This window comes from Pelodiscus sinensis, chromosome 1 (assembly GCF_049634645.1).
Source record: "Pelodiscus sinensis isolate JC-2024 chromosome 1, ASM4963464v1, whole genome shotgun sequence".
NCBI classification, from domain to species: domain Eukaryota; kingdom Metazoa; phylum Chordata; order Testudines; family Trionychidae; genus Pelodiscus; species Pelodiscus sinensis.
Genome location: NC_134711.1, coordinates 293,014,664 through 293,041,756, shown reverse-complemented (window position 1 = coordinate 293,041,756; position 27,093 = coordinate 293,014,664). Strand labels below are relative to the sequence as shown.

The following is a 27,093-nucleotide window of genomic DNA, read 5'->3' as shown; positions in this document are numbered from 1 at the left end:
AAGTGAGCAGGGGGGAAAAAACCAAGGGAAAAAGGAAAGGATTTGGGGTTAGCTTCCAGCAAGCACAATAACATTGAATTGTTTGCATCTCCAGACTTCGGGTGGTGGTGTTTTCTGTTCACATGAGAAGGACCAAGGAAGCAGGTGGATGAAGGGATAAGCCCTCTAACAGTAATCGTGAAATGATCCATCGCAGTTGTACATGTTTTGCGATAGCTTCTGACAAAGGCTAGGGACACCATTCCTTCCCGTTCTGGCTAATAGCCATTGATGGACCTAGCCTCCATCGTTGCTACATTTTAATTAACTTGAAAAACATCACATACTATACTGTATCCTCATGTAAATACATGACCCAGCAGATAGTACCTGCTTTTTCACTTTTTAACCTGTCATCAGTAATGTGAATAAAAATAAACGTGATCCTTTCTGTTGGGTCATTTTCTTGTTACAAAATGGGGAGAACAGAGTGAACAATCAGAAAAGTTTGGCTATGAAATTCTGATGTCAGAGAGAGGAATTTCCATTCCAATTTTCTGACACAGCTCATGGGGTAATTGAGTAGATAACAGTAGATTTCAAAGGCTTTTACCTCCCAGCCTTTGGTTGTGGTTGTAATTCAGATAGGTAGTCATTTCCATCTCAGAGCAGTGTAGCGGCTTCTATGATATTCAGTTTCAGCCTAATTTCTAATAGGTGTTCACATCACAAAACCTTGCCACAACTGGCAGTCTTGGTGACATTGTCACAAGAGGGGACACCTACAGAAGAATCCTGGATACTGAACTATCCAAGACATACGGTTTCAAATCAGGATAAAATACACAGGCGCTGATGAGCACGACATTTATAGTATGAAAGAGAAAGAGAATTTGAGAGGAACCAGTATAAATTGTTGGATTTTAGATATAGCTATATCATAATTCCTTGGGTTTTGGCTGTTTTAATGCTGCATTAGGATAGTGTGGATGCCAATTAGTTTGGGAAAGAGTGGAGTACTAATAATTATTATACTATGGTATTGCCCTAAGGTCCTATTAGAGATTGAGGTTATTCACTCTGCTCGGTGCTATACAGTCATAGAAAACTAACAGTGCTTTTCCTGATGGGCTAACGTTCTAAAGACCGAACATTGTGGGTACCCAAGAACTCCCATTACACCAATCTAACAAACACTAATACTTGCTATATTAAGGTATTTGCTAGCTTTATGGAGTTTTCATTTCTCCTCTCTCTTCTGGTTGTGGGATGTGCTGCTTGAGATAGGGAAGGGACAGTACTAGCATAGTGGAAAGGCTTTATCAAAGGAGCAAAATGTTTTCAGCCTGACCAAAAGGTCAAAAGTCTCCAGTTTATTATCTCATTATTATTTGAGTTTCAAACATGTGTTTGGCACAGTATAATACACAAAAACAGTGTTCAACCCAAAGAGTTTGCCATCTAAAATGTAGGTGCAGAGAAAACACTGGAGAAAAAAATCAACAGATGGGGAATTCTGAGCAACTTTTAAAATGGTTTATTTTTTATGAATTTGCTTGTGGATCTTATGGAATGGGTTTTTTTCTTTTTTTCATTGTGTGCTTATATATGCACTCAGGTAAAAAGCATTCAAAATATAATTAGACTTATAGTGCGATTTAATGGAGGCATGAGTCCATGAGACAGATTGGAAACATATCCTCTCACTGGGTCATGCTTCAGATGAGCAAAGTCAAATTAAATGTGATCAACATTTGCATGCATTCAGAGCGTTAGATGGATGCTCTTCTCATGTTAGCAGTTTCAAATCTGAAGCACAGATTAGATTCCAAATCAAATGTGGCAATTGGTGATATGTAACTAAGTACAAACACACACACAGCCTGACTTGGCATTTGATCAATTTTCTGTTGCTAGATCTTGTTTCCTCTGTAAGAAAGACAGAAAAAGGCAGGAAAGGCATGCTTTCATGAAGCATAATAATTAAAACGGGCTAAACTCTGAATGGATAAGTGTTGAAAAAATGCTGCTGCTGCTTTACTCCTAGCTAAGAATTTATTAGCCTTTAATATAGATAATCAAACACCAGCTGGGGAGTTGATGAAGGATAAAATGAAAGGGACATTATCAACTTAAAAATCACAGGCTGAGATAGATTGGCTTGGTTCATGGTTGTTATGCAGTCAGTGTAGTTTGGCTGCTGGATTTGGTTGAGTTCCCTGCTGGATGTTTTAGTAAGTTGAAGGATTTTTGGAGCCAGGGTAAATGCATTGGGGTCTCTCTTTTTATGCAGTGAAAAAAAATTAAAACCTGACCTTGCTCTCCCTCCCAGGTGGGGACTCAAGCCTGGACTCCACAGTCTGGTTGAGCTTTGCATCTGCAGTTCAATGGGCATCCCCATTCTGCAGCCACTACACTGACGCATGGGGGTTGCCAGCCCCAATGCTCGCTCTAGAGTTGAAGCTGGTTCAGTATCTCACATATCCACTCAGCCTGGGTTGACAATCCCCTCCCCTCAACATCCCCAAGCAAAATACAAAATAATAATAGTAATAATGCTGGGAACAATTTAGATCCTTGAAACCCACTGGGTCCAGTTCCATGCAGGCATCTGTTATTTTGGGTTGCTGAGTGAGTCGTGGTCCTCCCATTTCTCTCCTTCATGTAGGCAGATCCATTGGAAGTAATGCTAACCAAGGGCAGTACTAGTCTCCCAGCTCCCTAGGAAAGGAAAACAGAGGAATTAGGATTCTGTGGGGAACCCATTGTCAGCTCTATAGTTCATTACCATTGAGTGATCGAGCCTTTTGCCATAGTAGCCTGACCATCCTCCCAGGACTGATTAGGCCAGCATGTCCCCCCCATCAGTGGCTTCGCTATTTCAAGTTTGCTTTTTTTGCCACAGCATCACACTGCTGACTCATATTCAGCTTGTGGTCCACTATAACCCCTAGATCCCTTTTTGCCATACTTTAAGTATCACCATGATATAAATGTTAAATAACTGTTATTTAACAAGAGGCAAGGTTTCTCCTTTTTTATTTGGGCTTTTTTTTAATTGTTCTCAAACTACTCTGCAACTATATTTTGTATTATTTGCAATCTATCTATTAAACAAGAAGTCTTTGTTCAAGGACCCTGGAATCTATGATCATTTTGTACCATATTTCAGCAAATATATTAATCGTGTTTAAGATACAGTCAATTACTCAAGTTAATTGCTTTTGTAATCTGCTGAATCGTTTGACCCACCGCATGTGTTTGTTTGAAATGAGTTGATCTTATAGAAAATCATAACCTCTTAGCTTTGATTTCCCAGCTCCTTCTGCCCCCACACATGCAGAACATGTTGAAGAATATCTGAAAAATGCTTAATAAGTACAATGAAGTGAATACCTTCCACACATATTCTGATTTTAAAATGAAATTCCTGTGACAGTATCCATGTGCCTTTTGTGTTCATTTTCCATACATAGTTTGCAAACATTAAGCAAATAATTTCCTTCAGCCAGCTGCGATAGGAGTTTTCCCCATTCCAATGCTGCTGCTGCTGCTGCTGCTGCTTCACTGCTACTATTTTATTATTAATTTGTATTAAGGTAACACTTAAGTTGCTTTCATCTTCATGAACAGTTACATATTTTAAAACATTTCTCCTGAGCTATTCCCTGGGCACAGGTGAGCAGAATTGGTTTCTGGTTTGTATTGCTGTAATAAATATCTAAGAATACTAAAGTGGGGATTTTTAAGAGTCCATTGAAATACATGGTGTAATGCTGTGTATAAGAAAGGTGACCATTTACATCACTAAGGTTACATAATTTCCATAAGTCTGCTATAAAGTATGTCATATAAGGCATTAAGTGGAAAGGTATCATTTGCTAAGTATGATTATCCTGTTTAAGGACATGTCTCATCTCTATCTAAAGTTGTGAATGTAGTCTGTATACTTGTATCTCAAACACATGTTCTGTTCTTGGATGACACTTCTCTCCTGAATCACTAATGATAACAGTGCTAACAAGCAGGTGCCTGACGCACAGGAGGAAGGATGGACTATTTGCTGAAATCTGATTTTGTAGGGATAACATATTAATGTATTAAAAATGATTCCTCCAAATGGAAGTAACTCCCCATAATTTGTTCCCCACAACTTAAAGTGTTTAGATTTATTAGGATTCTTATTCTTATTATTATTATTTGTTAAGATTGTTAAATGTTTAGATTTATTATTATTATTGTCCCTTTAGAATATAATGTATTAGGTCATGTAACTTAGAACTGTTAAAAATATAATCCTATGTAACCAGAAACAGCCCCCCCCCCCCCCTCTGTGCTCCAGGGCATGCTCAAGTTTGTGCAAGGGGCTGCTTGAAATTAACATTGCAGAGATACATTGTAACAATGCATTGTCAAGCCACTAACTCTGCTATGGGAGCCAAGCCCTGTAATTGACTAAGGGCATTGTTAACTTTATTCAGCACTCAGAGAATGTTTTAAGCAATACCACCCAGAAACTTTTTGTAACTACAACTCTGATATATGTAAAGTTATTATTATACAAAAACATTGTATGGGAAACATTAAGGAATGTATGTAAGAGAGAGAGAGTGCTTGAATGATGAGTGAATGGTTCTAAGAGGTGCCAGCCTGAGAATACAGCAACAAAGGGCTGAAGAAGGCGTCAGGTGCCAGTGCAACCAAAAGGTGTCAAGTGGAGAAACTGGAGGTCCACCCGATGAGATCACTGATGAGCACCTGGCAGCCACCCTGGAGACATCAGCATGATACAGCAATTTCCATAGACTGGCATAGGAAAAAATTCCTATAAGAACTGGACTAAAAAACTATGGAATCAGAGTCCAAGGTTCTGCTGCCAGCTCACCAGGAGCTTCAGATGCGCATCTGATCAGGACTTCGCTCCCCACTACCATCACTTGTGTACAGAGTACCTGGCCAGTATCCTGTCACAAGCAACTTCCAGGCTGGTAACTATACACAGAACTTGAATGAATGGATGTATGAATGAATGGTTATATATATATATATATATATACAAGTGTATAAGGGTTAAGTAGTGATAGGAATAAGTAGTTAAACAACGTTGTTTGCTTCTATCTTTTCTTTGTTTTTTTATTATTATCTTTACAATAAATGTGGCTTTTTGCCTTATCCCCCTCATAAGATCCTGCTTGCTTTTATTTGGTACAACAATTTCAGGGGTGTTTAGGGTTTAAGTGGAAACTTTTGCACAATGTTGGTTAAGACTCACATATTTTTTACACTTGTATGGTCTCAGATAGAATGGAAATGAGACCTTCAAACATATTGAGATTGTTAGTTTGCTCTAGTGAAAGGAGGAATATTTTCAATGAAGGACTAAATTATTTGAAGTGAAATCCCCAGCTGCACTGAAGTCAGTGGCAAAACTCTTACTGACTACAATTAAACTAGTATTTCATGCTACACCAATTAATTTCATTTTATTAATGCTATTAATATGACCACACTGCCCAGAGACACTGTCACAATCAGGACCCTGCTGTGCTAGCTACTGTAACAAACTTAGTGGTAGGTATTCCTGCACCAAGGGGTTATTAACACTTGGATGTGTTGTTTCTGCTGCTGCAGAATGTCTGCTGTTTACAAGCTGTAGAACTGACCTGTCAGGGTGTGTCTAGACTACAGGTTTTTTTTCAAAAAAATTTCACCTGCGTCTAGACTGCAGCCACGTTCTTTCAAAAGTAAAGTTTTTTCGATCACGGTAAACCTCATTTTATGAGGAACAATGCCTTTTTTCGAAAGTACTCTTGAAAAAAAGGTGCTATTGAATGCAAACTGTGCTTTTGAGAAAGAGAGTGTCTAGACTCTCTTTTGAAAAAGCGGCTCGCTTTTTCGAAAAATCTGCTTGTAGTCTCGATGCTCTTTTTCGAAAGAGTCTTGTAGTCTAGACAGTGGCAGATATAGGGCAAGGTGAGCGGGGAGGCTGCCCTGGGCCCCGCGCTGCAATAGGCCCCGCGCTGAGCTGCTGCGTGGGTCCCAAATGGCCGCTTGAGCTGCTTGCTCCCGCGCGGCAGCCCAGCTGAGCAGCGCAGAACTCAGCCAAGCGCCACGGCAGGAGGCGAAGAGGGGTGGGGCGGTGATGTACACGGCCAGGGGGCGGGAGGTGAAGGGCATGACAGAGGCTCCAGGTCCCTCCCCCTGGCTGTGTACATCACCGCCCCGCCCCCCTTTGCCTTCCACCACGGCGCTCTGTTGAGTTCTGCATTATTCAGCCAGGATGCTGCGCGGGGCCCAAACGACTGTTTGGGTTCCATGAGTGAGAGGCAGGAGGAGAAGGATTAAGGAGAAGAGAAAGAGAGAGTGAGGCAGGAGGAGGAGAAGAGAGAGAGAGTGAGGCAGGAGGGGGAGGAGAAGAGAGAGAGAGAGAGTGAGGCAGGAGGGGGAGGAGAAGAGAAAGAGAGAGTGAGGCAGGAGGGGGAGGAGACTTAAATACAAATGAAAATTTTTAATTATTAATGCAGAATTATGTTTAAGAATGACTTACAATATAATTAAAATAAAAATTATCCAACTAAATTAAGTTTCTATCAAATTTACCCAATTCACATTTAATTGAAAGTAAAGCCTTCAATTTGCACATTTGACACCTTTTTTCTATTTTTTCTCCAAAGGGGGGCCCCCGTAAAATTGTGCTGCCCTAGGCCCCGCAAAACTCTCATCCGCCCCTGAATCTAGATGTACTGTAAGTGAATAGATCTTTTTACATATAATGCTAGCACTACTATTCAAGTTTCCTTCTGACATTAATGCAGATTCTCCAAACAAAAGGTGAGACATTTCCCTTATCCTTTTTATTTTGTCAACAGAAAAGATAAAAGGACTTACTGATATGCAGACTTATTACCATTACACAGAGATTGCAGAGGACTGGAAAAGGACAAATATAGTGCCAGTCTATAAAAGGGAAATAAGGGCTACCCAGGGAATTACAGACCATTCAGCTTAACTTCTGTACCCAGAAAGATAATGGAGCAAATAATTAAGCAATCAATTTGCAAACAGCTAGAAGATAAGAAGGTAATAAGTAATAGCATAGATTTGTCAAGAACAAATCATATGAAACCAGCCTAATATCTTTTTTTAACAGAGTAACAAGTTTAGTAGAGATGGGGGAAGTCATAGATGTGGGATATCTTGACTGTAGTAAGACTTTTGATACTGTCTCTCATGACCTCATAAACAAACTAAGGAAATCCAACCTAGATGGAATGACTAGCAGGTTGATGTGTAACTGATTGGAGTAGTTATCAGTAGTTCACAACCAACATGAAAGGGCACAATGAGTGGAGCTCAGCAGGAATCGGTTCTGGGTCCAATTCTGTTCAATATCTTTATCAATGACTTAGATAATGCCATAGAGAGCATACTCATGAAGTTTGCAGACAATGTTAATGGAGGCGTTGCAAATGCTTTGGAAGATAAGATTATAATTTAAAATGATCTGAACAAATTTATTACCATTTTAAATTATAATCTTTAGATTATAGAAATGTGCTGAAGTACATAGGCTGAAATTCAATGAAGACAAATGCAAAGTACTTCATTTAGGAAGCAACAATCAGTTGCATCCATACAGAATGGGAAATGACTGCCTAGGAACGAGTATTACAGAAAGAGGTCTAGGGATTTCCCATCTGTGAGCAGAGTGAGGTTTGTCTTGTGCACCCACATTGACGTCATGTGCGCTTGTTAGGCTGTGCACCACTGTGGCATTCACCAGTTATGAACACATATACAATAAACCAAGGGATCATTAACAAAGTGGATGATCCTGTGGTACAGGAATTAGGGCAGGAGGGTGGGAGTTGAGGGGGAAACTCAGGCCACGGGGTGCAGGATTCAGGGTGAGGGGGAGCTCAGGATGGGGGAGCTGAGAGGTTGGGGAGGTGGTAGCTCCTCCCTGGGGGGAGGCTGAAGCTGGGCTGCCCTTTCATCTAGTGGTTCCTTCCAGGGGATAGGCCCATAACTGGGTTGCTCGACCCCCCAGGAAGCTGTTTGCTGGGGAGGAAAGCAGAGATGAAGGGTCTGCAGCAGCTATTTATGGGAAAAAGGGCTAGGGCTGGGGCTGGGCTGCCCGGGTCCCTCGACCCATGGGTAAGGGGGGAACTGGGGCTGACTGGCAGCTCCTGGGGCAAGGTAGCCAGGGCTGGTGGCTGCCCACCTAGACAGTGCTGTTGCCGCCACCTCCCCCAACTGTGGGGCTCCAGCCCCAGTCCTGGCCACTGAAGCAGTCACCCCCAGCAACACACCTGGGCCATGGCCTCCGGCCCACTCTCACTGGAACCAGAGGCAGAGGCTGCCCCAGCAGGGACGGCCTCACCACACCCCAGCTCCAGCCGGAGCAAACAGGGGCAGGGCAGCCTGCCCACTGTCATGTGCCCCCCAGAACCCACCACCACTCAGCTACCGGTCCAGCAGGAAAGTGAGTGGTGGTGAGTGCTGCCGTGCAGCTCTGCAGCCGAGGTGCATGGGCCTAAAATTTGTTGTGCGCAGCCGTGCAGGTGCGTAGCTTAGAGGGAACCCTAATTGTGGGATCTCCATAATTGTAGAGATAATTTTTAAGAATAGGTTAGACAAAGACCTTTTAGAGATGGACTAGATCAGGGGTGGGCAAAATATGCCTGCAGGCTTTATCTGGCCCACCAAGCTACTGGCTCTGCTCTGCAGCCCAGTGGGAGCCCCATCCGACAGGTGCCCTGCCTACTCCAGCCCTGCATGATGCTCAGAGCAGCTGGCGGCAGAGGCCATGTGTCTTTCTCTGAACACTGTGAACCTGGGGCGAGGGGCTTCACTGCACTCATCCCCTACACAATCTTGCAGCTGCCACTGGAAGCTGCCTGTTTGCAGGACAGGTAGTGCATAAAGTGTTCCCCCACCCCAGCTCCCAGCTTTCTGAGAAGCACATGGCCTCTCCAGCCAGCTGCTCTGAGCAACCTGTGGAGGAAGGACAGGGAGGAAGCCTGTCTGAGGAACTTGCTGGGCTGCTGGTTGGGAGTTGCCCGGGCATGTGCCTTCTGGCCACAGCCTGCCTCTGGCACCCCAGCCTGTGCCTACCCTCTTGCTCCACTACTCCCTCACATACTCTGCACCCCAATCGCCTGTATATTTGTTCTGGGTCACAAACCCCTCCCAGACTCTGCACCTCCTGCTACATCCCTCGGCCAGGTCAGAATTCTCTCCAGTATCCATACCTTCTCCTGACCCAGATCACAATCCCCTCCTGCATCCCAATACCTTACCCCAAGTTCCTTCTGCACCCAGATCCTGCACCTTCTCCATTAATATCATGGAAGAGCGCTGCCCTTGCCAACTTACCAAATTCTGGGAGTGTTCCCCCCACCCCCCATCAAAAATTATTGTCTGCCTCTGGTTTAGATAATACTTGATCCTGCCCTGATCACAGAGGACTGGACGACAGGATCTTTTGAGGTCCCTTACAGTCTTACTCTATGATTTACCCTATTAATTACTTATTATTCCATTTTGCTCCAGTGAAATAGAAGGCATCTTTTGGTAGCTATTCTATATACTGTATTCCTCTTTTATTCAGTAGATCCAGCCTTACTGGCATGCTTACCTGGTAACTGGTTAACGAGCGGGGAGCACAGGCCCCTCTCCTGCTGTGGTCAGGTGGAGCAACCGCTCCCCCCCTCCCACCTAGCACTTAGTGGGACCCCAGCTGGCTGGAGTTGCCCCATGGTGCAGCAGCCCCACCCTCCACGGCGTGGGCTGTCCGGACCCCAATTAACTGGTTAAACAGTTAAAATCATATAATTTAACTGATTAACTTTGAAAAGGGTATTTATATGCCTAGTTTCAACAGGACTGGACTCATAATTAGTTATCCTGTCTGTTTGTGGATCCTATATTATAATTCATGTAATAATTAATAGGTTTCAGGTTACAAATCGAAACAATTTTCTAAGATGTTTCTTAAACTCAGACTTCACACTTGAATTAATTGTTCTCCTTTCCCTTCTTGGAAACACAGGAATTCTTTCCTATAGATGCTGTGTTGAAAAGCAGCAAGCTCTGGTACAGTATGAAACTGCCTGACCCTGTCAGCAGCTGGTACTAGTAATTTATTGCCATGTTTCAAAAAGGTTTTACCCTGGTCTCAAATTTGGGCCTGCAGATTTTGTGCACACTAGTTTTGGAGATTACTGCTTGTGGCACACATACGTTTGCTCCCACAAAAGCAAAGCAGTACAGCTGCAAATGGCATTTTTCCCCAAGAAAATCTCAGACATCTAATTACCTGATTTGCATGCAAAAGAGCTACTTGCATTCACAGCTCTGAAATCTGGAGCACACAACGCTGTGCGCCCAAAATCTTGCACATGTGACTGTAGAAGAGGCTGAATGAAACTGTCTTTTTGCTTTTATTCTGGGGTGCAAAAATAGTGTCCTTGTGGAATGTTTCACCACTTCCTCCTCCTGCCTCAAAGAACAGAAGTGCTGGGAGGAAAATATTCCTGAGCTTAGAGGCAAGAAAAGTGAACAATGGAGGCCAGCATGATGCCTTAGAAGCACTTCAGGGAATTGACATATCCTAATATGTAAACTTCATGTATAAAGTCAGAGCTGAAATTTCTGTTTCATGAAGGGTAATTTGCAGACTTCATTCACTTTGCAAAAATGAGGCATTAAAAGAAAAATAGGTAGTTGGTGGGTTGGTGCTAGTAAGTCAGTGCTAGCCTGCTGTTGCCAACATGTCTCGTCAAAGTACTCAGACTGATTGATGTTAAGGGCTAGAGAGAGAGAGATTCAGACAGGACATATATGGAGTACAGAAAGCTGCTGAGTGTTGTACAGCTTCCTGACTTCATTTTTAGCTAATATTTTAATAGGCTGTAATATGATGGTTCCTGGGGGCACCGCAGAGAGAGTCAATTCAGAGCAAATTGCTTAGAAACAGGGCTACTTGCAGCCCAAGACTGGGGGTCCTTCACTATAAGGCACCAAACCAGTCAAAAAGACCAGTTCTGTTTGCCATACTGGTCAGCAGGAAGTCATATAAGCAATCCCCTCAGACACTCTAGCTTCTTCTGTGCCACAACCAGTACTGTACCTTATTCTGATGAAAGGTTATGAAAACCAATCTCACCACATCCAAACAGGTTCTTCCAATACCAAAGGACCAGCCACATTCTCAGGACAATTTATACCTGAGATCTTACCCAAAAGACCATGCTGGGCCAATCCTTTAGAATCTACAAAGAAAGAAAGAAAAGGTTGAGAACAGAATTGTGAAAGAAAGCACATTACATACGCCAATCACAATGTAGTCCTGAGGCAGGCTCTTAGCAGAGATGGAATAAACTGCTATCTGAAAAGTCTCTGGAGAACATCCTATGTTAGGCTGGGTCAGCAACCCTTCCAGGCCCAATTCAAAGCAAAGATGTTTCTGAAGTGAAGAGCTGGAGTGAAGACAAATGGAGGAGCCTCTAGGATCATTGTTATAATCCAGTATATTACTAATATTCATAACTTCACATGCAAAAATCATGTATCCATGTGAACAGCATAAACAGAACCAGCAAGGCATAAGCTTTCAATAAACCCCTCACTTGGCCCACTTTTCGTAGAATTTGGGGCACACACACAACAGTGGATTCAACAATGTTCAGCATGTTCATATTCAAATTCAATGTCACAAAATGGGCTAATTTGTGTAATCATTTGCATATAAGCATATCCTCTGGGTTATGGTCTATATACCCTTCCCCAAACAGTGGGCAGGATAGGACCAGGCGGAAGTGTCCATACTTGATGGCGGGGTAGATGGGAAGGTGATAGGGTATCTGTGGGGAAGGCTGATGACTGGGAGATAGCTGTGAGGGTGAAGTTAGGAAGGAAAACTGTGAGTGGTCATGGCTGGGGAATGGTACACCTGGGCTAGCCAAGTGGCTTGAAGTGCTGGATGAGTGGGCTGCAGTAAGTAAGCATGCTGAAGTGCCTGTAATAGTTGACGAAGCTGGAGGTGTGCTTACTTGATGCCTAAGGCTGTAAGGTGATTGTTTGAGCATAGGTGGCTACTGGACTAGTCAGGTGAGCACTGGGGTGCCTGGGGAGCAATGAGGGGGTGCTGGTTGGCTGCTAGGTAGTACTGAACATGTTTGTTGGGTCTACTGTGAGAGAAATGGATATTGAAGTTCCTAGACTACAGGGATGAATGGAGGTTTGTGATGGCACAGTGCAGCCCAATTGGTAGTAGTGGGGTAAGCAACCTTGAGGAGACCACTGTGTCCCTCATCTTTTGCTGCTGATGCCATTTTGTCCATTGGCTGGGATCCAGGAGGGGAAGCAGTGAGACAGGAGAAGGAGGTGCCAACTTGCTGTCTATTCACAAGGCCCCAGGTGGCTTCAAGGCACAACTATATCCAAATGCCTGGTGCCTTCACATAGCTCAGCAAGAGGCATGTGAATCTTGCTGGGCTGTGGGAATGTGTGATAGGGTAGCCAGATGAGTCCAAGACTCAGGCTAACTTCTGATTTAGATGAGCATTTCTCAACCTTTTTTTTTTTTATAAAGTACCCCTTTTTAAAAAAAAAATTATAAGTACCCATAGTACCTACAGTTTTCAGACACAATTTTTTTTTCTACCATTGCAACACGTTTGTTTAAACTATTTAATTGTAGCCAGGTGGGTGATTAAATGTTTTTGTGTAAAAAGTACAAAAATAATAAAATGCTGTAAAACTTGAAACAAAAATTCAGTTTTCTCCAAATTTCAGTTGTGTTGACATACCCCCAGACTTCTTTAGAGTAACCCTAAGGGTATTTGTACCACTGGTTGAGAAACACTGATTTAGACTACATTCCCATGCAAGGGAGTGTGGCAGTCATCACTTTTATAATGCTATGACAAATCTTGTACAAAATATACCTTGTGAAAAGTCATAATCTGCTGAACATTATTGTCCCATTAAAATATGTGGCGCAATACTATAGGTGAAGACATAAAATTGAATGATTGTTACTGAAATATGTTGTATTTCTGGGTAACACCCAGAAACTAGATTTTCAGAGACAAACATATATTAGTCTCAGCTGGGTATTAAAGGGCTATCAACTGCTTAAGTGGTCATTCTCTAGCAGCAGAAATTTACATTTCATCACAGAGGTGGTTCATCCACAAGAGACTGTGTGTTGCCTGCACCTTAACTGGAGGTAATCCTGCTAGAAGGGAGAGTGTTCTAACAATGAGAGACAGTGGCCTTTACCCCACCTCTCCTCCTCCTATCTCTCTGCTCATGACACCAATACTTGGAAGATGCTGAACTAAGGGGGAGAGCTTCCAAGACTAATGGAAATCCAGCCCATGAAATTTACTGTAGCCGCATAGCGTTTGGTGAGGAAAACTTTCACTTTAAATTCTGTTAGTTTGTTAAGTTAGCCATTGGCTTTTATTATTATATTATTAATTCTCTTTGCTCCTGATGGAGCATAAGGTGCCAACGAATCTTCTCCAGCCTTCACAGTCCTGAGAAAGCCGGCTGACTTCTTCCCAGGTCGTGCCCTTCCTTTTCATGTCCTCCTCCACAGTCCTCCTCCAGGTGCCCAACAGCCTCCCTCTTTCACGCTTTCCAGGTGGAATCCATCTGAGTGCCACATGAGGGAGTATTGTTTCGTTCATCTGAAGGACATGCCCCAGCCATCTCCAGCATCTCTGCTTGATCTCGTCCACAACATTGTTGATGCCGGTGTGTTGGCTTATCTCCTTGTTGGTAACATGCTGTTCCCAGCGGACTCTGAGGATACAATGAAGGCACCGTCCTTCAAAGCCTCTGAGTCTGCTCTCAATCTTCTTGTTAGTCCTCCAAGTCTCTACAGCATACAGCAGGACTGAGTGCACATTCGACCTATAGATCTTCAGTTTAGTCCTGTTCTGCAACAGTGACCACTTCCAAATGTTAAGCATTTGGAAGGCTTGCGCTGCCAGGGCAATTCTAGCGGAGATCTTTTTGTTGATGTTGCTGTCCGCCGAGATGTAACTGCCGAGATACCTGAAGTCATTTACTTCCTCTAACTCTTCACCCGGGACGATGGTTTTATCGGTGTTAGTTGTCCTCAGTTTCATCACTTTGGACTTGCCAGGGTGAATTCTGAGCCCAATGCTTCTGGCTGTTCAGTCAACAATGTCGGTCTTTTCTTGGATGTCCTGCTGATCATGCGCGAGAAGCGCCAGGTCATCTGCGAAGTCACAGTCCTCAAGCCGAGAAGTCAGTCCCCATAGCACTCCCCTTGATCTGCCCTCAGTGGCTCTGCGCATCACCCAGTCGATGACCACAAGGAAGATAACAGGTGAGATTACACAGCCCTGTCTGACCCCTGTCTTCACGTGAAACCAGTCACTCTGCTGTCCTTCATGTCGCACACAGCATTGATTCTCAGCATACAGGTCCTTCAGGATGTTAATGACCTTCTCAGGGAACCCGTATGCTTGTAGAATCCTCCAGAGTGAGGGGTGGCGGATGCTATCAAACACCTTTTCAAAATCGATGAAGTTAATGTAGAGCGAAGAGTTCCACTCTATTGACTGCTTCACTATGGTGCATAGGACGAAGATCTGGTCCGTGCATGACCTTCCACTTCTGAAGCCAGCCTGTTCTTCCCTGAGGATTTTCTCAATGACCTTTCGCACTCTCTGTAGCAGGACTCTGCAGAAAATCTTTCCCGGCACAGACAGCAGATTAATGCCTCTCCAATTCCCACAGATGGACAGATTGCCTTTTTTGGGTAACTTCACAATGATGCCCTTCTTCCAGGCCTCCGGTACCCTCTCTTCTTCCCAGAGCCTGTTGAAGAGACCCTTCAGAGCTTGTGCGCTTGCCTTGGGGTCTGCCTTAAGCATTTCAGCAGTGACCTGGTCTTCCCCGGGCGCTCTGTTGCCCTTCGTCTTTTTGATAGCATCTGCTATCTCCAGCTCACTGATGTCCCCACATTCCATGTCTACTTGAAGGTTCATACTTCTAATGTCAGCCTCTTCCTCTGGGTCTGGTCTGTTGTGAGTCTCCCTGAAGTGTTCCGTCCACCTGCTGAGCTGTTCTTTTGCTGTCACCAGCATTTTCCCGTTCTTGTCTCTTACTACAGTAGACTTGTTGGTAAAGTCTCCTATAAGTGTCTTGGTGATCTTGTACACTGTCCTAGTATCACCTCTACTGCTGGCTGGGCCTCTGTGGCAATACTGTCCACATAAGCTCTCTTATCTCTTCGTACACTTCTCTTCATGGCAACATTTAGGTCCCTGTAGACCTGTACAGCTGTTATTTTATCTTCGTCACTGCCTGCAAGTATGCGCTGGTTAAGCTGCCATGTAGCATCTGAAATCCACTCCCTTCTCTGTTTCTTCTTGTTCCCCAGTACAATCTTGCTGGTTTCCAGGTATACCTTCTGGATCTCCTCACAATAGATATTAATATAATCTGCTATCAGGTCTTCAAGCAGGCTGAATCTGTTGGACAGCTCTAGAGTGAACTGGATCTTCACTGTTGGATGTTTTAGTCTACCGGAGTCAAATAACTGGCCACCAGTCTTTCTGTCTGTCCTTTTCAGCCATTTCAGCTTGAGCTGCAGCTTCCAAAGAAGATGATGATGATCGCTGTTGGCATCTGCTCCTCTCAGCGCTCGGACATCTCTCATGGATCTTCTCCACTTCTGGATGATAGCAATGTGATCAATTTGGTTACAAGTCCTTCTATCTGGAGATATCCAGGTCAACTTATGTATTGTCGTATGTTGAAAGACAGTGCCTCCTAGCACCAGACCATTCTCCAGGCACAAATCTACAAAACGCTGTCCATTATCGTTTCTTTTGCAGACACCCTCTGGGCCTATGCAGGATTCGTAGCCTTCATTATCCAACCTGACTTTTGCATTCAGATCCCCCATTACGATCAAAATGTCGTGGCGAGGTGTCTTGTCTATCTGCTCTTGCAGGTTGCTATAGAATAAGTCCTTCTCCTCCTCTGTAGCTTGTTCGGTGAGTGCATAGCATTGAATAATGGTGGTTTTGGCGTAGCTGGAAAAGAATCTCGTTCTGATGATACGAGAGTTGACTGGTTCCCATCCCAGAAAGCTCTTCTTAGCCTGAATATCCATGATGATGCCAACCCCTTCTTGATGCTACCCATCTGACCTTCCAGAGTAACAGACAGTCTCCCCTGAACCAAGTGTTAGCATCCATGAGTCAGTCCATCTCATTTCACTAATGCCCAAAATATTGATCTTGTACCTGGACATTTCTCTCACCACCTGTGCTGTTTGCATTTTATTATTTTCTTTTATAACCAATCCTGCCTCTTATGCATTGCCACTCGAAATCACTTACAATCGATTTTTCTGTAGTTAATTAACTTATTGTGTTATCTGTACCAGTGTGTGTTTGAAATAAAGTGCGTAGGACGTTCCATTTGGGATAATGAGGCTGGTGCACAATCGTTTTCCTTTATCAAAATGATGGACTGTCCAGTTTGTACAGTTTGGAAGGATACTGAAGTAAAAGACACACATTTGTGAGGAACAAAACGAGGACTAGGAATGTGCTCATGCCCCTTTATTAGGGTGACCTGACGTCCCATTTTTAAAGGGAAAGTCCCTCTGCAGATGTCACTACTTTAAAAAAAGGGGGAAATTGTTTCATATTTTCTGCTTCTCCCCTCCCATCAGCACTGGTGGGTGCTACTGCTGTCTGTATCCTTGCTGGCCAATTACACACTGACCAGCGGCCAGTGGTGGGGGTCCAGAGGCTGACGATAGGAGTGGGTGTGCAAAGCTGCACCGTGTGAGCCCAGTCTCTCTTGCTGCTGGTCCATCAGTGCAGTCCCTGCTGTGTGTGTGCCTCTTCTTGGCCAGCAGGCTTCTAGCACATCTCCTCCTTCCCCCACAGCATTTCCAGCCAACACTGGCTGCTTCCTGCAGTGGTTGGTGATCATGGGTTAGCAATGTCTGGTTATGGGTCACTTCTGCTGCCTACAAGCAGAAGGGAAGAAAAGGACATAGCCTTCTAACAGAAAGTGGATGATAAGGAGCTGACTGGATTCCTGAAAGAAGAAGAACATGATAAACTGGATAGGATTTCAAAACACAAGAATAAATGGTTCTATGGTATTTTAAATCAACATATTTTATTTCTTCCTCTATAACAACTCTGTAGTCCATCCTTTTCTCTTCCTTCCTGTGAACAGAACCCTGGTTCTTGGAATTTCCTTCTCTAGGTACATCTACATTGCACGCCTATTTTAGGATACCAGAGGTATCCCAAAATAGCTACCCTATGTCTACACAAGATGCTCATTATTTCGAAATATTTGTCAACATAACGGGCGTGCTATTTTGGCATCCCGGTAACCTTTGTTCCACGAGGGTTAAGGGATGTCTTGAAATAGCACGTTATTTTGAAATTTGACACTGTGTAGATGTGCCAAATTTCAAAATAAGCTATTTCAAAATAGATTCAAATTAAGATATGCAATTTGTGTAGCGCAAATTGCATATCTTATTTCGAGTTTAGGGTGCTGTGTAGATGCGCCCTCTGTGACCTCCCTTCATCTCACATCTTTTCCCTCCAGATGAAAGGGCTACGTCTAGATTGCATCCCTTTTTCGTAAAAGGGATGCAAATTAGACGTATCGCAATTGCTAATGAAGCGGGGGAGTTTTAAATCCCTGCTTCATTAGCATAAAAATAGCTGCCGCTTTTTCCGGCACAGAGCTTTGCCAGAAAAAAGTGCCAGTCTTATTTTAAGAGGGATAAGGGATCTTTCGGAAAAGGCTTTATTTTCCGAAAGATCCGCGTCTAGACTGGCACTTTTTTCCGGCAAAGCTCCGTGCCAAAAAAAGCGGCAGCCATTTTTATGCTAATGAAGTGAGGGAGATTTAAATCCCTGCTTCATTAGCAATTGCGATACATCTAATTTGCATCCCTTTTACGAAAAAGGGATGCAATCTAGACATAGCCAAGAAGTGCTGCTGCTAAGATAATCTCCTGTTGTTCAATATTCTATCAACCCAATCTAGGAGCCCTTCCTGTCCTTCTCCTTTTCTTCAACACAAGTGAAAAGGCTCAGCACCTTACAGAATCAGTGCCCACGTCATTCATTCCTTCAAGATTGCTCTACTCCACCTTGCCTGCTCCTTTTACTTTGGCCCACATCTCTTTGGATTCTTCACGGAGCACTTTTTCCTTTCATTCCTCTGAAGGGATAAATCCAACAAGACTTCTGGTGGTAAAACTCAATTTTAGCTATGTGTTTTCTTTACTATGCTCCTCCACCCCCCAGCCTTCAACTCCTTGTGTGCCAAGACCCTCCTCTATTCCTTTGAACCATTTTTCAAACCTAATTTTATCCCTGAAGTGTTCCAGCTGCAAAGGCCACACATGAGTCTGTGTTTATCTGGTGTCTGTCTATATTGTTTTCTACAGAAGTGAACTTGTCAGACGATTGGCACACTGCCTATAGAACATGAGGCATTTATTACTCATTTTGGTGTGTTAACTGGAAATAATACTGGTCATTATTTACTTGTATTATAGTAATGCCTACATCCCTACATGAGACCAGGTATACCTGAGTAAAATCCCTGCTCTGGAGAGCTTTCTAATCTAAGCAGTCAACACAGTGCAAAGGGATATTATTATACCCATTTTACAGATGGGGAACTGAAATATAAGGATATTAAGGATACCATTTCAAATGGGCTTATATCCCATTTTCAAAAATGAGTTAGGCACATAGGGATAGCCTTTTAGAAATATTTAGGAGCCTAAGGGGATTTTCAAAAGCAGGTATTCAGCGTAGATGCCTAAATACTTTTGTAAACCTGACCATTAACAGCCTAAACTCACTGAAGGCTGATGTGCATTAGGGCCTCTAGTCTTTTAAAAAAAATGGGATGTAGGCCTTGCAATGCTGAGCAGATCAACTCCTTAGAACCTTAGACTATGTCTACACGGCAGTGTCTTTTGAGTGTGCCCATTATTTTGAAATATAATGGGCTCGCTTTTCCAGCATCACTGTAAACCTCATTCCATAAGGAGTATGGGACATTTTGAAATAGCTTATTTTGAAATAAGGGTTGTGTAGACAGCACTAAATTTCAAAATAAGCTATTTTGAAATTAACTACACAATTTGCATAGTTCAAATTGTGTAGCTTATTTTGAGCTCCGGGTACAGTGTAGATGCACGCTTAGAAATCTGGACCTTAAGCATTTTTGAAAATTCTACCCTACGTGACTCGGTCAAGGTCACCCAGATATTGTGGCAAAGCTGAGAGTGCAGGAAAAGTTATCAGAATATGGCCCTTAGTGCAGCTGCATAGGAATAGTATGCACATTGGACCCATTTGGCCACCCTGTCATGGGGTCCACTCACCACTAGAGCACCTCCTCCCTGCAGTTCTGGGTCTTAGCTCCCTCCAGGTGCTGTACCTCCCTCTGGCAATCCTTCCACCTGTCTCCATCTCTTACCCTGTGATCCTCTCTTGCTTCTGGAACTGCAGTTTCCTGTTTGTTACTTGGGCCCCCTAGCCAAATTCCCATGGTCCTCCCTTTCTAGGGTATTAAAGCCTTCCAAGGCAAACTGTCCCAAGCAGTCTCCTCTCCAAACTGCCACATTAGCTGGTAGGGGAGTATCTTACTCGGGGAGTACTCCTATTGGTTTCAATAGACTAGTCCTGGTGTAAAGTAGTATTCAGTATGAGTCAAGATGGCAGAATCCTAGCCCCCTGGTTACAAGTATCTATAGATGTTAAGGCTCAAAGGAACAATTAGATCATCTAGTCTGACTTCCTGTATATCGTAGGCCATGTTTCAATATGGTTATATTGGGAATAGCTCAATACATATTAAACTGTAGAGCAGCTAGTCTTTTGAAGCTGGCAAGTATGGTGAAAAATTAAATCATGCAAGGAAGAGAAGTGCAATAGCTTGTAGTAAATTTGATGAAGTTACTGATGTGTATAATTAAACCATGTACATATGTATGTGCTCTGTTTTAAATTGCTCACCCCTTGAAACACACTGATAGCTACATTCTTTTTACAGGTAAATGAGATTTAGATATGTTCGTAGGTAGAGCAGACACAGAAGCTGCAGGCTTAATTAAACATTTGCCTAACCACGTAAAAAGACAGTGATATATCTTCCCAGAATCTGGCATTTTAACCATCCTCTTGTCATACTTTAATTAGCATGGTGGCGAATTTAATAGAAGATTTTTCTAGTGTAGTACCAGATGGTCCTTTCTGACTGACAAGAGGAGTGAGAATTTCTGTCATGTTTACTTCAAAGATAACACCAGAGTTGAAAAGATCCCTCCTGGAACATGAGAGGTCATGTTTTGTGTCCTTTGAAAGCAGCCAGTTTTGAATCTTGTTAAGTGGCACAAGTCTGAGTCACGCACATCCCGCTGACAGTTTCCTATAGTTGTCCTTGTTTATTCCTCCTATTTTATAAAGACATCAGCACTGTTTGAAAGTTTGCAGGGAAGAGTCATATAAATGAACACAGAATCCTCAGTCCTGTCAAAAACAAACACAGTTTTACTGTAAGCAGAATCTGCAAAGTCAAACCTTAGCAAGTTCACTGTGCTTTTAAATGAATCCAAACACGACGAGATGATTCTTAGTCATTACAAGCCTCATTCTCCAAACTGGGCTTCAACTAACATTTCCACCTACCATTATTGAGCTCTAAGACACTAGTAACTAATATTCTTTCCTACTGTTTTCTTACACTTGTTTTTTTCTTGATTGCCCCACGTTGCAATGAATCTGTTTTTATCAAAATGACTATATAAACTTGTAGCACATTGTTACCTCAGGTTATTGGCTAAGTTCCTTGTAAACCTAAGTGCTATGGAAGTATTCAGGGAACCCAGCCACAGTAAACCTGCCACAGGAGAAGTGTCCCTCCCCCAGTTCAAATGTAAACCATTCCCTGACCTGCAATGGCTGAGGTGGGGGGAGGCACTCCTCCCCATGCCCCAACTCAGCCCAGCCCCTGACCTGTCACAGCCAGGGGACAAGCGCCCCTCCTCCAGCCTGTACCCAAGCCATCTGGATCTGCTGCAGCCACGGAAGAAGTGCCTATCCCATAGCCCCAAACCCTGGAGCTGCTGCAGCAGCAAGAGCCACTTCTCCCACCTCTAGCTCAGGGGCTGCAATGGGAAGAGAGAGCTGAGGGCGTCCTCTCTCCCCATTATAACTCCTGGGCAGCCTGGCACCCATACCTCTTATCCTCAGCCCACACCTTCAGTTGGATTCCTCATCCCCCACCCCCTCAACACATACAAACACTCTGCCCAAGCACTGATTCCCTCATTCCTGGCCCCACCCCAGAGCCCACACCCCCAGCTAGTGCCCTCATATGCCTGCACCCCAAACCTATGACCCAGCCCTGAGCCCTTTCCCAAACTGAACCTCTCAGCCCTACCCCCACCACATGATTTTTTTGTGTACTAATATGGAGGTGATGTGTTGCATATCACCTCCATATTGGTGCACACATAACAAAATTCATTCCACACATGGATAGGAAAAATTAGAGGGAACACCAGGTATTAGCATGACTAATTTTGTACTGATATTTGTAGGTTTTCCTCACAAAAAGTAATGGTTCATATGAAGCTTACTCAGAGAAAGTGTAAGCGAACAGATGGAGACCCCCCCACCAGACTCTGTGGCACACTATCCCATATAATTAACCTTCCCCAAGAGAAGGTAAGAGAGCATCCTCTTTTTTTCATTTAATCCCTCCTTTCTAAGTGTTAGTGTTTCTGGGCTATGTGTGTGTGTGTTTCCTGCTGTTCTTTCCACAAGGATGCTGAACTTAATTAAACAGAGGTCACTGTTATTACAGTAGTTGGTTCAACCATGATTACTTCTTGAACCAACTCTTGCATGTTACTTCAGTCGAGAATACCTTCTCCTCCTAGGCAGAGGGTCACCATAATACTGATGAGCAAAATTTTCAAAATTGTCCTTTAATTTTTGGTGCTTCCATTTTGGGGGCCCAGAGCCCCAGATTTGCAATTTGGGGAGCACTGACTGCTGCCACTGACAAGTAGGGTGCCCAATAGTTTTCATAATCAGACCGTTAGTAGGCCTCTGAAGTTGAGCACCCAAAATTGATGGACACTTTTAAAATTTGAGTCTCAGCTATTTTTCAAGCTATTTTCTGGCAGACCACAAAATCCCGCAGAGAAAAGAGAGAATAACTTCTACTCAGCTATCTGAACACATAAGCCACTCAAATGCTGAGTCAATCAGAGAACAGGAGAGATATACCAAGTAACTTCAACGACTTGACTTCCACCAAACCTAATTTGAAAGGCCACAAAAAATGACCTCAGGTTGTTGTTGTTATCCAGATAGTACGTTTACAGTTAATGGCTCAATTTTTCCCTGATCTATTTGACTCCTGAAATCTTTTGAAATATAAACACAAGCTGTCTCTGGAGTTTGTGCCTGCAAAACAAGTTGCTAGCTGAAGGAGTTTTGAAAAGCCCAAACCAAACTCTCGGAAGAATTTTAAGCTGATCCCAATGTTGGCAATGATTTGCAACACCTTACAAAGAATCTGTTCCCCCCAGTTTGAAAAACTCAGCAAAATAGTGGTTCATTCCTAAAGCATGCAAAGATCCAGCCAAGTTATGTTAATATAATGAATTTTTAAATGGTGATTTGTCAATAAGTTGGAAGCTAGAATAGATGCTAGAATTAATAGATTGCTTTGGCCCGTCAACGCCAAAATAAATAACATTTCCCATTGGTAGATTATTCATTTTCATATCAGAGTGCTTAAATGGTATTGAAACAAATGAATGGCATTTCAGGTGATTCCCAGTTAGCTTTAACAGCTCTGAAGGTTGAATTTATGCCAGAGATGTCCATTGCTGGTTCTAGGCAAAATGTGTGTAGTTTGTCAAAGTTACAAATTTGGAAAAATCTCAGTCTACACACGGTCAGCAAAAGCACAGAGTTGTGTCACTAAATTGTGCAAAGACTACATTTGCCCAGAGCCCTTGCAGCTTCTGTTTGCCTTCGATTGTGATGCGCCATCCACACAGCATGACTAAGCATGCTCCAGCACGGCACCCCAGGGAATGAGCAAGACTCCTTGCAATTGCTGCTCTCAGTCACTGTGGTATTGGGCACCAGAACTGAAACATGGAGCCTGTGCTCTCTCCCCCCATCATACTCTCCTGTACCATTAATAAAAATAACTACGATAAATAAAAAAAACAATGATATGAGAATGAAGCCTCTACTTCCCTTGACTTCCAGAACTTATTGGGATCAAGTATAGACTGTAATACCCTAGTTTCTACTACTTTCTTCTGACATACATTTTACTTTCATTAGAGCAGAAGTGTTCAAAGTTAGGTCATGGGCCCACTTGCGTAAGCCACTGGAAAGCCATAAGATGTTTATGGGCTGCCACTTCCCTCAGCTCCCCGCAAACCACAGCCAACAGGAGCTGTGAGGCTCCATGCTTATAGATGCTTAGATAAACAAAGTGTCTCATGGCTCACCAGTGGTGTACCTGGGCAGACCGTTATCCAACTTTGAAAACCCCTGCATTAGAGGATCTTAACTGCCCCTCTCCCCCAACCCTCACCCCCCTGAGGGGTATATATTGCAGTTATAATTTCAAATGCGACCTCCATGCAGGAATCTCTGGTGTGGAATGTGGTATGCATGGCAGCTGTTATCAGCTCACTGACCCCTTCACGCAGTTCAAGAAGAAAGCAATTAAGACACAACAATGGGAGTGTAAGGCTTGGTCCACACTTGGCATTTAGGTGGAACTTAACAGCTTTAGGTTAAATTTCTAAACAATGTGTCCACACCATCAATCCTGTTTGTCGACTTTAAGGGCCTTTAAAGTCAAATTAGATGCTTTTCTTGTGAACCCTGGGTATGTTCTGGATATACTTCAGTGTAAGGCTCACTATGGTTAATATAACATAAGAACGGCCATACTGGGTCAGACCAAAGGTCTCTCTATCCCAGTATCCTGTCTGCTGACAGTGGCAAGTACCAGGTGCCCCAGAGGGGGTATACCGAAGACCATGATCAAGCAATTTCCTTCCTGCTATCTTTCTCCAGTCTTTGACAAACAGAGGCCAGGGGCACCCCCTGGCTAATAGCCTTTTATGGACCTAACCTCCATGAATTTATCTAGCTCTTCTTTAAACTCTGTTATAGTCCTAGCCTTCACAGCCTCCTCTGGCAAGGAGTTCCACAGATTGATTGTGCACTGTGTGAAGAAGAACGTATTTTTATTAGTTTTAAACCTGCTACCCATTAATTTCATTTGGTGTCCTCTAGTTCTTCTATTACAGGAACAAGTAAATAACTTTTCTTTATTCACCCTCTCCAGAACACTCATGATTTTATAATATGATGGCCAGAATGCTCTGCTGCTCAATGGGATCCGCAATGGGTTCCATTCTTATGCTGCTATGGCATCTGCATGGATAACCCAGGAAAAAAAGGTGCAAAAAGGCTGTTTGCTGTTGTTTTCAATGGGGCGGGGGAACGAGTACATGCGGACATGTACCCAGAACCACCTTCTGCACAGTTTTGTAAACAGTATGTACTGGGAGCATAATCCAGAATGCATAGGGGCTCAGGAACTGTGGGATAGCAAAAACCCACAGTGCCTTGCTCTCAAAGTCAACAGTAGCTATGCTACTGGGGACATGTTACTTCCAACTGTGTTGAATTCTTGGACACAGTGGGGACATGCACCTTCAACTTTACCAAATCAAGTGCTAAAATATCAGCCTTAATAAATTTTACCTTCTCTTTCAATGTAGACAAGGCCTAAGTAGGCAAACTAGGCTAAACTGACCTCACCTTCTCTAGGGCCTGTAGAGAAGAAAACAATGTGGTCCCATTGGGTTGCATGGAAATGGATTGGGGTATGTAGCCACCTCTGTGTGTGCTTTTACATATTCTTTTTCACTCAACAGGACAAGAGATACAAACTGAAACCCTTCTTGGATAGGTAGGGCTATTTAAAGATGGGATGATGTGGATAGGGCTTTGATCTTGTACCACTGAAGTCAATGGGAGTTACTCCACTGATTTCAATGAAAGCTGTGTTAGTCCCTATATGCTGTACTTTCTGGAGTCTTGAGTGCTGGAGATTGGGGAGATCTTACAGCACTCAATTGCAGTGGTCAAAGGGAGAAAAGGTGAAGGCCTAATGAGGATTTTCAGCAGAAGGGGAGGCAAGACAGTGTGCAAGTGCACTGAAAACGTGGCAGAAATTGTGTTTGGCTGGTTTATAGATGTGTGAGAAGAAAGAAAGTTCAAAGTTAAAGATGACGATGTTGACAGCACTGAAAGAAAATGCAAGATCTGAATGATAATTTGTCAATTATTTCTTGGGGAAAAATTGTTAATTCAAAAACATGTAATAGAAAATAGGTCCCATTTCCTAGTTGGCTCTGCAGTACGTATGCAGACTTCAACACACAGCAGAGCTGGTCTTGGTGGGCTGAGATTAGGCATGTCCAGGGTTAACTGAGGAAGGAAGCCAGGAGACAGCAGGAGGGACAAGAAACGGTTGTGTATTTTAATCACCATCAGGTGGATTTGAACCTGGGATTTCTGGAGCTTAATGTAGGAGCTGCTACAGCTTGAGCTATAAAGTCAGCTGGTGCACAGTTTAGACTAGAGAACTCCTTTGGTCTTATCGCTCACTGTAAGTGGTCTAAACGACATTACATGGGACAGTGAACCACACTAGGGCTACGTGTACACAGCTTCCCTCTTCCGCAAAAGCCTATGCAAATGAAGCATTAATTAGGAGCCGTTTCTGTGCAAAAAGCCCTCTTGTACAAGAGCCATTCTTCCTCAATTTTTCAGGAAGAACAGCTCTTGCACAAGAGGGGGGTTTTGCGCAAAAAGGACTCCTAATTAATTATGCAATGAAGTGTGGCAATATGCTAATCTGTGCTTCATTTGCATAGGCTTTTGCAGAAGAGGGAAGCGGTGTAGACAGCCTAGGTGTGGGTTACATATTCAAGGTCTATTTTCCCTAAGGGTGCATCTACAGAACACTCTAAACTTGAAATAAGATATGCAATTTGCACTATGCAAATGCATATTTTATTTCAATTGAATTTCAAAATAGCGTATTTTGAAATTTGGTGCATCTACCAACGCCAAATTTTGAAATAATGTGCTATTTCAAGATATTCCTTAACCCTCATGGAATGAAGGTTACAGGGATGCAGAAATATACCTCAAAATAGCGGGCACCTTCAAAAGACGCAGGGTAGCTATTTCGGGATACTTCCAGTATCCTGAAATAGTCCCACTGTGTAGACATACCCTGTCTTGCCAACACATTCTCATATCTCCATTTCTGTAATGGACCATTGCTTTCTGGTCACGGTAATTTCTAAAGTTTCCAAATGTTGTGGGTGATATTCTCCAAGTCAAGGACTTGGATCTGTACATCGATAGATCTAACATTAGTCTATGACTGTTGGACAACTCTTAGATTATTTTACGGTCCTAATCAGGCATCTGCTCCTAAGCTCGTTACTGATACTGTACAAATAATCAGTAATTATTAGTAATAATAATGAATTATCTAGTTTGCATTCGGTACACCTCTTTCAACTCAGACAAGGTTTTTCCAGAGAAAAAAAAAATAAAAAATAAACCACTCAGGGATTCTAGGCCAACACAGCTGCTCTACTTCATTGCCATAAGCTAATTATTTCTGTGGTTGGTAATAGGATTTCCCATATTTAGTTTAATTTGCAAAGCATCTAGGATCCTTGGGGTGAAATTTGCTATAAAAATAAGTTATTAAAACATTGGTGGGGCATGCAGTATTTCAGTTTCTGAGCTATTGTCGTTAAGGATTCAGTACTTCTGAGGGATTTTAAGAATTTCAAACACTTATTTATAAACATATGTGTCTCAGTCCAATTTAATTATTAATTCCATAAATTCTCTTGTAGAAAATAATAAAAGAGATTGGCTTTATTTCTACTCTGTGTAGTTGGCATAGACAATA

General features: G+C 43.0%; 1 long non-coding RNA gene across 2 annotated transcripts in view; it reads right to left on the bottom strand.

Moving 5' to 3' along the window:
- Positions 1 to 2,050: 2,050 nt before the first annotated feature.
- The window catches only part of LOC142827128 (uncharacterized), a 33,912-nt gene continuing 8,869 nt past the window's right edge, over positions 2,051 to 27,093 (bottom strand). The window contains exons 3-4 of one of the 2 annotated variants that reach the window (XR_012901563.1): positions 11,114 to 11,255; positions 2,051 to 2,700 (exon numbers count right to left, since the gene is read on the bottom strand). This is a non-coding gene — a long non-coding RNA (uncharacterized LOC142827128). The remainder of the gene's footprint in view (positions 2,701 to 11,113; positions 11,256 to 27,093) is intronic. The other variant, XR_012901569.1, reaches the window with a different exon arrangement.